This window comes from Erigeron canadensis, chromosome 9 (assembly GCF_010389155.1).
Source record: "Erigeron canadensis isolate Cc75 chromosome 9, C_canadensis_v1, whole genome shotgun sequence".
Lineage (NCBI taxonomy): Eukaryota > Viridiplantae > Streptophyta > Magnoliopsida > Asterales > Asteraceae > Erigeron > Erigeron canadensis.
Window position 1 is genome coordinate 36610104 of NC_057769.1, and position 13737 is coordinate 36623840.

Sequence of the window (13737 nt, forward strand, 5' to 3'; positions counted from 1 at the left end):
CTATTTTGTTTTCGTCTATTTAAAAGATCATATTTTCAAAAAATTCCTAATAAAGGGTATCTCGTTAGTTTTTAACAAACAGAGCTCGTTAAATGTCACGTCATCGATGGCACGTCATCATTTTTGACAAAATAGGTTACCTTTAATAGGAAATTCGTGTAAATAAGTTACATTTTTATGGATTTAACCCTTTATATATATATATATAATATATATATGTAATAAATTCAAGAAAAGATCTAGTTCATGGGTGTATATGTTATTTGGTTGCATCCGAATAAGCATGTCTTTCCACTCTTTTGACCCATTAAACCTAAACCCGCAAGATTTTGATCGATGGATCATCTCGAACACTATTAACGCAAAATCCATTTGGTTAAAAAAAGAAATAAAAGATGCTCTTATAAGACCAAATTTCGAATTCGATAGGAAAGGGTTAGTGTTAAGTCTTGGATTCGCTGATTAGACTTACTCGCTGACATGTATAGTCAGCAAGTCTTCAACGAGTCCAGTGACTCTCTTCAGCGGGATGCATGCTGCCAAATGTTTGTCATGGCGGGAAGTATTCAAACCATATGAAGACAAGAGTCACATGGTGGTTCTACCAACTGTAACATACCTTACTTGGAAAAGGTATATGTTGGGACCAAAACTTGGGTCTTCTCTTTCATACCCATTTTGGTAAAGAAGACAAAGACTCTTGCTTGGAAGTACAAGGAGCCAATGGAACATCGACAACCACCATCTATCACTATCAAAGGAAGGTTGTGTTGCCCTAATTTTTTCATCTATATAAAGTAACACAGCCGCATTGTATCAAGTGTGTTTTGTCACCTTAAAAGTGTGTATCACTTGTAATTGTTCAAGTTTTTAGTGTGTCTAGACTTAGCAATTACCTTTGTTCTTTTGTATTCTTGTAAGTCAAGTGTGTAAGATCAACCATGTATTCATCGTTTAATCAATGATACATATGATTATCCTTGCATTGATTTATTACAATTGAACTTGTTATTGTTCTTGTTATTAATCTTCTTATTTACTTTCTTGTCTAATTTAACTATAACATAAGTTGTGCATTCGAGGACCATCAAGTGGTATCAAAGCCACCGTTCCTAAATCATTGGAACAAGATCTGTTTGCCTCCTTGTGTTTTCATCTAAAATTTCTGTTTTATAATCTTTCTTGAAACCCTTTTTCTAAAACAAGAACATGTCTTCTGTTCCTAGCCTAGTGAACACACGTGACTTTGGCTACGTGTCAACACCTCCTAAATTCGAGCCCAAGGATTTTGGGTCTTGGAAGGAGAGGATGCTTCTTCACATCTCTGGTGTGAAACCCTATTTAATGACCATATTAACTAAGGGTCCATATGTACCGATGTATGTCCAAAGGACTCCAGGAGCTACACCAGAAGCTCTTGAGATAGTCACTGACCTGGTTAAACCAGAGGTTCAATGGACGGATGAAGAAAGAAAGCTGGTAAACCTTGATGCTAGGTTGAAAAACATGACTATCGTCACTCTTCCCACTGAAATCATGAAGCTAGTTATCAAGTATCCCTCTTCAAAGGAAATATGGGATAGACTGGTCAGCACCTATGAAGGATCTGCTGACCTCATCAAAATCAAGAAAATTGATTTGAAACGAGCTTATGAAAACTTCTTCTCCCTTCCTGATGAAAGTCTTGAGAGCACCTATACTCGCTTTAAAGGGTTGCTCAATGATATCACAAATGTTGGCATTACTCATGATAATTTTGAAGTATGTCATTAATTCATCGACTCTCTTCCTCTTAAGTGGCAAAACTTAAGACAATCTCTTCGTACAACAAAGAAAATCCAAGATTTTGATCTTGAAGAACTTTTTGGCACTCTTCAATTTGAAGAGAGAGCATTGGCTCAAAACATTTGAGCCTCTGCTGATGCCAAAAGACATGCTGGCCCTTCTTCTTCTTCCTCTGTCAGCATATCCTCCTATCCTACTTCTGACCCTATAGCTCTTGTTTCTACTGAGCCCATCGATCTCTATGATGGTGCCAGTATTTCAAATCTTCCAGCACCTATTCAGACTCTCATTGATGAGCTGGATGATGAAGAGAAACAAGATTTGTTTAATGACTTTATGGGCTTTGCCCTTGTTGCTGGTAGAAAATACTCCAGAAGGTGGAACAATCGCAAAACGGTTGCTCCCCTCAAACCTCCTGTTGATAAATCACAAGAAGAGTGTTGGAGGTGTGGCAAAAAAGGCCACTACCAGAAGGAGTGCAGAGTCTCTATTCCCACTCCTGCTGCTCCTAAACCTAACCCTTCTAAATCTGCTGATGAAGACAGGAACAAATACTATCAGCTGAAGGCAAAGGTGGCTGAAACAGAGGATGCCAAAGTTCCAGTAAAAGGTCTAGTTGTTGAAGAACATGATTGGGCTGACTCAGATGATTCTGATGATGACGATTATGTTGATGCCATGTGCCTTATGGAACTTGCTAACAGTGATGCTCTGACAAAGGATCAAGTCTCCTCGAGTCAATGGGTAAACATCACTGTTAAAAAGGTACACTCTCTTCTTTGTTCCTCTTTTGATCATGACAAGACCAAAATTATTGAGTCTTTGTCTTGTGATCTTCAGTTTGTAGAAAGTCTACGTGCTGAACTTCAATCTAAACTTAACTCTGCTAGAGTAGAGTTAAGTGAAAAATCTGAAAAACTTATGAAACTAAAAAATGTTCATATTGAACTTCAATCTCAAGAGTTAATGACTCAGAAACTCCAACTTGAGAATGAAACTCTCAAGGCTGAAGTTTCTAATCTTAAGAAGATTGTGACCTCCTGGTCAAAGGCTTCCAAATTTCATCATCAATGCTTGAGTGAGCAAGTCCCTGCCCAAGTACAAGCAGTGATTGGTGGCAATTTTGATGCTGCTGCCTCAATTGCTGACTCATTTAATGATGATGTAAATCCTGGAATCTCTATTCCTCCACTTTCTTCATCTTCCATCTTTCCTGAAGAAATGAAAAAGTGGTATTTTGTCAAGGGACAAAATGACTACCATGCTGAGATGTATTCTAAAGCTACATCTTCCACCAGTGTGCCCTCTTCCTCTAATGTTAAAAGTACCAGTACTTTTGACATGTTCTCTCATCTTCCCATTGTTGGCATGATGCCACATGAAGGGAGAATTCAACATTCTCCACCTAGAACCTTTAAAGGGGATATTTCAAGTAATGGATATGTACCCATTGCTCCTCAGCGACTATCTATAAAAGGTGTTGAGCCCTTTAAAAGAAGCACTATCGCTGCTCCCTATGACTATGGTACTCCTCGGCGAGTTAATCAGGTCGTTCAGCAACACTCTAGTGCTCAATCTTCCTCTCAGCTGGAACCTACCCATGCTAATCCCATGTCTGAACATGATCGTCTAATGAACAGATGGGTTAGGTTCGCTGATGCAAGACATCAGCAAGTACTTCCCACAAAGGCTGTACCTGCTGATACTCAAACTCATGGGGCATCTTAATCTATGCCTTTAAAATCAAATCTAAGGCATAAAACTCCAAAAAGGGGAAGACTGCCTTCTCAAAATAGGTCTACCACTCCTCAGCGAGGACACTTGCCACATCAGCAAGTAAGGCCTATAACTCCTCAGCGGGGACATTTGCCACATCAGCAAATGAGACCTACTACTCCACAATGAGGACAAGTGCCTTCTCAGCACAATCAATCCTCAGTGTTAAACATGGAGTAATTACCTCATAGGCAAATGAGGTCAGTGACTCCAAGTCGTCAAATCAGATCCATAACTCCTAACCAAGTGAATCAGTCTCAGCAGGGTTCCTCTTCTTCCTATCCTGCTGGAAAGCAAGCATGGACCATGATTAAAGGACATCAAAATCCTCAAAATCATCATGGTGAGTCCATCCTTGGTCCTGTTCCTCAATTGCCCCCTCCTAAACTTAGACAAAGGAATAAATCCAAGTCTAAGCAAAAGAGCAAGGCTTCATCTTCCTCTTCTCCTCAAATAAATGAGCTTACTCAGCGAGTGAATGATCTTTCTTCTCAGCTGAGGGACTTTCTTATTTAGAATCAACAAGGCAACCCCTCTGACAAAAAATGCTATTTTTGTAGCAATAGAGGACATGTTGCCTCTGAATGCGTTTCAGTCAGCTCAATAGATGCTCCAGCGGTTGTAGTTTAACCAAACATCTCTGCATCTGCTGAAACATCTTCTTCCTCTACAAGGACCAGTGAGAACCTCTCTACTGAACCAGTAATCAGTGACACTTCTTCTGTCAAAAATGCAAGCATTGTTGAATACATTGCAACTCAGCGCATTGAATTTCCCCATTCTCAGACGGTCATTTCAAATGCTTGGGGGCAACCTTCAATGCTGGTTGAGTATAGTGCTCCTGATGTAGTGAGCAACTATGCATATCTTCATAGTAATGAAACCAGCATAATGCCCTCCAATGAAGATAACACCTTTGGTCTTGTCTCTGTGGAAAATCATACTACTCTTGAGGAGGCTCTCTCTGAAGAGCCAATATCCTCCTCTGAAGTACCTCTAGTTAATCCTACTGGCATGGCGATGGATGAACAAAGTGAACCCTAAATCCTTTCTTTATATCCATGCAGGGCTCGCTGGGAAAAGGAGTATGGTATTTGAACAGCGGTTGTTCAAAACACATGACTGGCTCTAAGTCCCTACTGGATAACTATACAGAGGCACCTGGTCCTACAATGGTGTTTGGTGATAACTCCACTGGACAGACTGAAGTGTATGGTCTTCTTTCTAATGGCCTCATAAAGTTCTCTAAAGTTGCTTATGTAAATGGATTAAAGCATAATCTCATCAGCATAAGTCAACTATGTGACGCTGACTACAAAGTAATCCTTGATAAACATCAAGGCACTGTAATAAACATCAACAAGGAAGTCGTTTTGGTAGCACCAAGAAAACAAGATGTATATCTTGTAGACTTCACTCCTATCAAGACTGATAGTGAGACTTGTTTCTTTGCAAAGTCAGCATCCGAGTTAAATTGGTTATGGCACAAGCGTATGTCGCATGTGAACTTTAAAACCATAAACTCACTGGCCAAAAAAATCTTGTCCGTGGCCTTCCTCCTCTTTCCTTTGAAAAAGATAGACGCTGTGGCGCTTGTGAAAAAGGCAAATGCCATAGAGCTACTTTCAAAACAAAACAAGCAAATTCTGTTAAAGGTTGCTTTCATCTTCTTCACATGGACCTTTTTGGTCCAGTGAATGTCCAAAGTCTAAAGGGTAGTAGATACACTTTAGTAATTGTGGATGAGTATTCATGATATACTTGGACAATCTTTCTTAATTCTAAGAGTGATGTTGCTGATGAAATTATCAAATTCATTAAGAAAATGGAAAATCTCAACAGCATAAGGGTTAAAGAACTCAGAAGTGATCATGGCACTGAGTTTAGAAATCACACTCTTGAATCCTTTTGTGCTGATCAAGGGATCTCACAAAACTTCTCTTCTACTAGAACTCCTGAGCAAAATGATGTTGCTGAATGGAGAAATGGAACTCTTATTGACGCAGCACGTACAATGCTTAGTGAGTTCTCTCTTCCCAGTAGGTTTTTGGCTGAAGCAGTCAACACTGCTTGTCACACTCAAAATCGTTGTCTCATTGTTAAAAGACATGACAAGACAGCATATGAAGTGTTAAGAGGAAAGAAACCTCAAATCAAATACTTCCATGTATTTGGTTGTCCTATCTTTATTCTTAATAATAAGGATCATCTAGGCAAATTTGATCCTAAAGCTGATGATGGTTACTTTGTTGGATATTCTGCCATTAGCAAAGCTTTTAGAGTATTTAATACTCGACTTCAAAAAGTGGATGAATCCATTCATGTCACTTTTGATGAAAGCTCATCTGCTCTTAAAGATATCCAATCATCTTCTACTGAAGAGATCATTAATGAGTTCACTAATCCTCCTACGGAGGATGCTGACTCATTTGTTGATACTTCTTGCTCACCTCCTCTTGATCAGCAACTCACTGAGGACAGTTCAACAGATCCTGAGCTGGAGCAAGTTAATGCTCATATCTATACGATTGAGCCAGTTGAGCCTATTTTAAGATCAATCCAGGCTGCATCAGCCAAACCTAGATCACTGGCTGATGACAAGCAAGTTGATGACTCTGCTGATGATGAGTTTCATGATGCTTCAGCTAATGCTGAAGACATGGAGTCTGCTGATGACCCCATCATCACTGATAACTCAAATCAGTCAAATGGCTCCACTGATCAAACTTCTGTTGAACCTTCAATAACCATTGATTTCTCCTCTTATTCTTCTCCTACTAATCCCATACAAATGTCTTCCGCTACCACTCTAGGTTCATCAAGTGTCCCATTACTTAAATGGACTTCAAGTCATCCTGTTCACAAAATTATTGGTGATCCTCAGCAGGGCATAGTGACTAGATCAGCGACTAGAAACACAAGTCTATATGTTAATTTCTTGTCAATGATCACTCCCAAGAATATTGGTAAGGCTATGGTTGACCCATCGTGGGTTGCTGCCATGCAAGAAGAACTAACACAATTCCAAAGACAGCATGTCTGGTTTTTAGTTCCTCTTCCTCTTGGAAAAGAACCCATAGGAACTAAATGGGTTTATAGGAATAAAAAGGACGAGGATGGTGTTGTTATACGCAACAAGGCTAGGTTAGTAGCTCAAAGTTACCTTCAAGAAGAAGGTGTCGACTATGACGAAACCTTTGCTCCAGTGGCCAGACTTAAAGCAATACGCTTATTCTTGGCACATGCTGCTTATCGAAACTTCACTGTATATCAAATGGATGTCAAGAGTGATTTCCTAAATGGAAAACTCAAAGAAGAAGTTTATGTGGAGTAGCCACCTGGTTTTGAAGATCTGACCCAGCCAAACCACGTCTATCGTCTTTATAAAGCATTATATGGTCTTAAACAAGCTCCCAGAGCTTGGTATGACACTCTTTTTTGGAATTTCTTCTTTCTCATGAGTTTCAGCGAGGATCTATAGACAGCACCTTCTTTATTTATAAAAAGGGTGCTCGTCTCCTATATGTACAAATATATGTTGATGACATCATATTTGGATCTTCCAACAAGAAGCTTTGCAATAAGTTTTGATCACTAAGGTCTTCTCACTTTGAAATGAGTATGATGAGTGAGCTGACCTTCTTCCTTGGTCTACAAATTCGCCAACTTCCTGATGGCATTTTTATAAACCAAGAAAAATACATACGAGACATGCTGGCTAAATTCGATATGTCCAATATCACTACAATTCTACTCCTATGTCTCCTCCAAACAATCTTCATGCTGACCTAGATGGTAAACATGTGAACCCCACTTTCTATCGTGGGATGATAGGCTCGCTGATGTATCTCACAGCAAGTCGTCCAGACATTATATTTGCTACTTGCCTTTGTGCGAGATATCAAGCATCTCCCAGGGAGTTTCACCTTCTCGCTGTCAAGCGTATCTTCAAATATCTCAAAGGGACTTCCTCTCTAGGTCTTTGGTATCCCAAAGATTCTAACTTTGACTTAGTTGCATACTCTGATTCTGACTACGCTGGTTGCATGTTAGATAGGAAAAGTACCAGTGGTGGATGTCAACTGTTGGGGGGAAGGCTGACTAGTTGGTCTAGTAAGAAACAACATACAGTCTCCATCTCCACTGCTGAAGCAGAGTATGTGTCTGCAGCAAGTTGTTGTGCACAAGTCCTTTGGATGAAAAACCAACTTGCTGACTATGACCTAGATTTTTCTAAAATCCCCATTATGTGTGATAACACTAGTCCTATTGCCATCACACATAATCCTATTCAGCATTCCAAAACTAAGCATATTGACATTAGGTATCACTTCATTCGTGATCATGTCATGAAGGGGGATGTTGAAATTTACTTCATCCCCACTGATGACCAACTTGCTGACATCTTCACTAAACCTTTAGATGAAAAGAGATTCAAAGATCTCGTCAGCAGGTTGGGAATGCTAAATGGTGAGTCTGCTACTTAACTTACATATCTTTTGTAAGTTAAAATCTCTTGACTTATATCAAGATCCTAAGCAAGTTCAAGTGTGTCTTACTTGCTACAAAACAAGGCAATGAAGAGCCCTAAAGTCTTCATCTAGTCCAGCAGCAAACGATTGCTGGTAAAGACTTCTAAAATCCGTTGATCCCTGATGCTTTGGGAAAAAGCATAATAAAAGTAATAGGGTGCTGAAAGTCCCTATCTAGTCCTGCAGCAAACGGCTGCTGGTAAAGACTTCTAAAATCCGTTGATCCCTGATGCTTTGGGAAAAAGCATAATAAAAGTAATAGGGTGCTGAAAGTCCCTATCTAGTCCAGCAGCAAACGGCTGCTGGTAAAGACATCTAAAATCCGTTGATCCCTGATGCTTTGGGAAAAAGCATAATAAAAGTAATAGGGTGCTGATAGTCCCTATCTAGTCCAGCAGCAAACGGCTGCTGGTAAAGACTTCTAAAATCCGTTGATGGCTGACAATTTGCCAAAAATTGTTTAATGCTCATCAGTATCCACTCCTTCTTTCTTTGTGGTGCTGATTAAAACTTGGTAACCATTCTTTTAATAAAATAAACTCTTCAGTGGATACCTCAATTTATCTGAGTGTATTCCACTACGTACTTTGTTAATATTTTATTATATATATCACAAACGGTTACCTCGATCTTCTCCCAAATGGGGAACTTGTAAACTGTACGCGCCGTATGAACTTGAGTACAGTTGAAATCGTGGTTCATGTTGTCACATCATACTTCTCTCATACGTACATATAAACAGTGTCTCTCAATTTAATATAATTTTTTTTGCCACGTATGAAAGAGAGTACATGTGACGACTCACCTTTTGCAGTCATGGGACCAAAATCCATGCCATATATATGCAAATCTCTTCCTCTTCACCTTCTTTTACGTTCATTTCCTTCTCTCTAAACTTCCAAAATCTCTCATATTCTCTCAAGTTTCTAAATTTCTCTCAAATCTTTAATATTCCCTTAAAACATTCATCTTCTAATCTTCTTTCATCTCCACTCTCATCTAAAATGGCTTCTTCATCTGCTCCTGAACAACAAAATCTCTCTTATCTCAACTCTAAAGTATATGATAATGAAGGCATTAATCCTTCGAATCAAGTATCTTTCCAAGCTTCAAAATTGGTCATCAAGGCCAACAACTATCTGGGATCTGAAGAGATCCCATCTAAAACCAAAGGATACTTCTCTATGTTAGATTTCATCATGGGATGTCCTGCCAGAAAGGCTATCTACTCTGATCCCAAGGAAATGTGTGTCCACCTCTTGAGGGAATTTTGGTAGACATGTGATTATAAGGTTGCCAGTAGCACCATCACTAGAACTGTACTAAAAGGAGAACACACTATCTCCATCTCTGTAGACTCATTGAGAGATGCTCTTCGTCTTCCTAAACAATCATAAGAGCATCCATATGTGGAGTTGGTCCCCATTGGAGTATGGAAGGAATGGTTGTTAACCAATGGGTATGGGACCAACATGGAACCAGCACAACCAGTGCACAGCAACCCTCAGAAGAACTATCTGCCAGGAGTATGGAGGTTGCTGTTCACCCATGTAATCCAGTGTCTGGGTGGCAACAGTGGCTCTTTCGATCAAGCCACTGCTGCACAAATGAAAATGATATATGCGCTGGTAAATGGTCTCAACATTGACTTTGCCAGCGTAACTTTTGAAGACCTGAAAGGGAAGGTCACAATAAAGAATAGATCAAGCTCTGTGCCCTTTGCACGCTTTCTCTCATTAATCTTTAAAAGGGAGCTGAAGGAAAAATATCTCCCTGAAGGGGCTCAATTCATTCTCTCCCCAAGGGTTGCAAGCTCTGTTTATAAGATTCCTACTTGCGACCTAGAGCAGTTTGATTCAATGTATGCTTTGCTCACTCCAGCGATGAAACAGGTACTATACTCTGTGTATCCTGATATTTATAAACCTAACCCTGTTGGAGCTGGTATGCTGATAATCCCCCCAGCAACCTCCAAAGCTCCCAAGAAAGCCAAAACAATTGTATCTTCTTCCACTTCACCTCCTGTTGTCCCAAAACAGCAGCAGCGAGTACCAAAGGGCAAAACTACTAAGGTTAAGAAGTCCTCACTGCCCAAGGACAATAGAGACCCAGCCAGCCCATCAGCAGCCTCAAAAAAGGCTGCTGACGAGAAAAAGAGTAACCGCAAGCAGCCACCTCAAACTTCTGTAAGCGAGGTTGGTGAAGATCAAGGGCCACCCCAGCCCATTAGAGTTGATTTCACCGAACAAACTATTCCCTTTTCTTCTTCTCAACCCTCTGAGTCGTTGTCAGCAGCCATATCACAGGTGATGCTAGAGACAACAAAGTCTACGGCCGATGATGCTTTGGTGGAACAACACACTAAAGCTGAGGCACCCGGTTCCCCTACCCTTATAAATTTTGCTCTTGAAGAAAGGTTAGGTGCTAGTGGTGAAAATCTTGATGGTGATGTATATGCTGAAGGAGATGTTAGTAATGATGATGATGAGGAAAGCGATTTTGAGTTAGGAGAGTTTTTTGTCGATGAATTCCAGCTGGATTCTTCCAACCAGGTTGATGAACTTGAAGTAAGTGATATGGAGGTTGATGAAGAGGCTGCTGTTGTTGATGTAAATACAGCAGCCATCAATGAATGAGTTGAAGAAGCTGCTGCTGATGATAATGCAGCAGCTAATGTTGAAGAAACTAAGGTGCTGACTCTGTCTGCCAGACCTCAGACTCCACCCATGCAACCAGTGAACACCATGCTCTCCCTTGGCATGCCCTCTTCCGTCCAAAGTGTTCCTGGTTGTTCATCTGCTGGCAAGCCTGTCACTGAACCTCAAGTTGCCAAAGAATTAGGCATTTCCTACTCTACAAATTATTCTGACAGGATGGCCAGGGTGGAGGACCAGCTCAATGATCTCACCAGTGCTGCCAAGATAGCAATTGATATTAAAAATCATGAAGATGATAGACTGGTGGCGACATTGGAAAGCTGGTAAAAAAAAGCAAGAAGAGAATACTGCCAGCATCATGAATATTAAAGACAAGTCTACTTCGATGGCTGCTGATCTAGAAAAGCTGTGCACATACTCCACCATTTTAAAAAGAGATCATCAGGCCATTAGAAGTTCCTCTCGATCGCTGTGCAAGATTGGCAACAACACACGTCTCTTGGCAAGAAAAGCTTCCAGCAACAGTGACTCTGCTGCTGCTGAGATTAAGAAGGTTGCTGACCTAGTTTCTCTTCTCACCACCCAGGTTGAAGACAACACCAAGGCTATCAATGCCTTGGAAACCACAATGGCCAGTCTTCCTCCTCCTCAAGTCTCATTTACAGAGGAAGATTGTAAGTGCCAACAAAAGTTGGAGACAGAAGTTGGGGACATTAAGAAGATGTTGTCCCAACTTTTTCAGCAGCAGGCAGCCCCAACATCAATGGTGGAGGTTGTTATTAATGATACAACCTCCAAGGGGGAGAAAGTGGATGCTGAAATAATGAACCTTGTCACTGAGGCGGTAAACAAAGCGGTACATGATATTTATAAGGCCTCTGCTGACCTGGTTCTTGAAGAAAAAGATGATACTGCTGCAGTCACCGAAACTACAAATAAAGATTTAGCAATGGTGGCTATAGTAAATGCTGATGAAGCTCCCCTTGCTGGTGCTGAAGGGGAGATCACTGATGCTTCCCCAGCTGGTGTTGAGGGGGAGACAGTTGAAGGTGCAAGTGCTGAGGGGGAGCAACAATTGATAGTTGTTGAAGCTCCCCGAAATGAAGAAGAAGAGGAAATGAGTCCTCGTGCAGCCAGAGCAGCTTGGGAAGCCGGATTTGCACAAGAAATGGCTAGGGACAGATCCAGGGAAGTACTCAATATTTTCCATCCTCGCTTCCTTGGAAATGCTGAATTCTCTAAGATAACAGCAGCACAAAGAAAGCAGCTGACTGATGCTGGCTTTTTCAAGAGTCCCTTGCCTCTGGCTGCTCAAAATGTATCCATCACTTCCCAGCAGGTAATCAATTCCAAGTCATCGACATCTTATCAATTACTGCTGAGGGAAAAACTCAAGAAGAGGCCCTGGAGGAGCTGGATAGGCTGAAAGCAAATAAAGAAAATGAAAAGAAAAATCTGGAATATATCAAACAGCTGGCCCTCTTGGAGAAAGATGAGATGGATGGAGAGCAAAGAATGTTGCTGACCACTGGTGGGCTTGAAGCTCTCTACAGGCAAAAGCAGGCTGATGTGGAGCAGCTACTGAAGGAAAAGAGAGAGAAATTTGAAGTGGAGAAGGCCGAGTGGTTGAAGATCATGGAAGATAGGAAAAGGCCTGAGAGGATAACAGCAGTTGAAGCTCATAAAGCTGCCATGGGAACAAAAACCAATCTGAAGTTCCTAAGGGAAGGACATAGTGCCCCAACCAAAATTGAAGATGTAAAGCTGACCAACTTGGGGGCTTCAGAGTGGTATGAAGTTTATATGATTATCAAAGATAAAAAGGCTGCCAACTATGAACAACTTTAGGGGATGCTGAAAAACTACTTTGAAAAGGCACTGAAGTTCGAAACTAAGTTCAAGGTAGACCTACCCATGCTGAGGGCAGTCTTTGGATCTCCAGCAGCTGTGTCTTCTTCAGCAGGCAAGTATCCTGAAAAGAAAGCAAACCATGCAACCCTTGCCTGCTGACCTTCCTCCTATCTCAAGTGATGCTAGACTAAATTTGAGGCTTCCTCCCAGGTGTTCTTTTGAAGAAGGAAAAGTACTTGAGAACCCTGCTGGCATATTCTTCCAAAATTTCAGAAATGATCAACTCTTCTTTAGGATGGCAGAAATTGAACAAGCATCTACTGGTTTCCTGATCAGCATCAGAAGAAGATTTGCAAAAGTGATTAGTGCTGGATTAGTAATCAGCAAGATTGATGAAGAACTGATGAAGCCAGCCAGAAGAGAAGATCCAGTGCTGAGAATTGCCAAGCAGGAAGACGCTTGGGAGATAGAAGCTGCCAATCTTTAGATGTCTTAATTTGTAAAAGCTTTATGCTTCAGCTTGTAATTCTCTTTTGATGATATAAAAGACATCTTTCCTTCATATTACATTCTTTTTACTTACTCAACAAGTCTCTTCAGCAAATAGGGGGAGATTGTTGAGTCTTGGATTCGCTGATTAGACTTACTCGCTGACATGTATAGTCAGCAAGTCTTCAGCGAGTCCAGTGACTCTCTTCAGCGGGATGCATGCTGACCAAATGTTTGTCATGGCGGGAAGTATTCAAACCATATGAAAACAAGAGTCACATGGTAGTTCTACCAACTCTAACATACCTTACTTGGAAAAGGTACATGTTGGGACCAAAACTTGGGTCTTATCTTTTATACCCATTTTGGTAAAGAAGACAAAGGCTCTTGCTTGGAAGTACAAGGAGCCAATGGAACATTAACAACTATCAAAGGAAGGTTGAGTTGCCTTAATTCTTCCTCTATATAAAGTAATACAGCCGCATTGTATCAAGTGTGTTTTGTCACCTTAAAAGTGTGTCTCACTTGTAATTGTTCAAGTTTTTAGTGTGTCTAGACTTAGCAATTACCTTTGTTCTTTTGTATTCTTGTTAGTCAAGTGTGTAAGATCAACCATGTATTCATCGTTTAATTAATGATACATATGA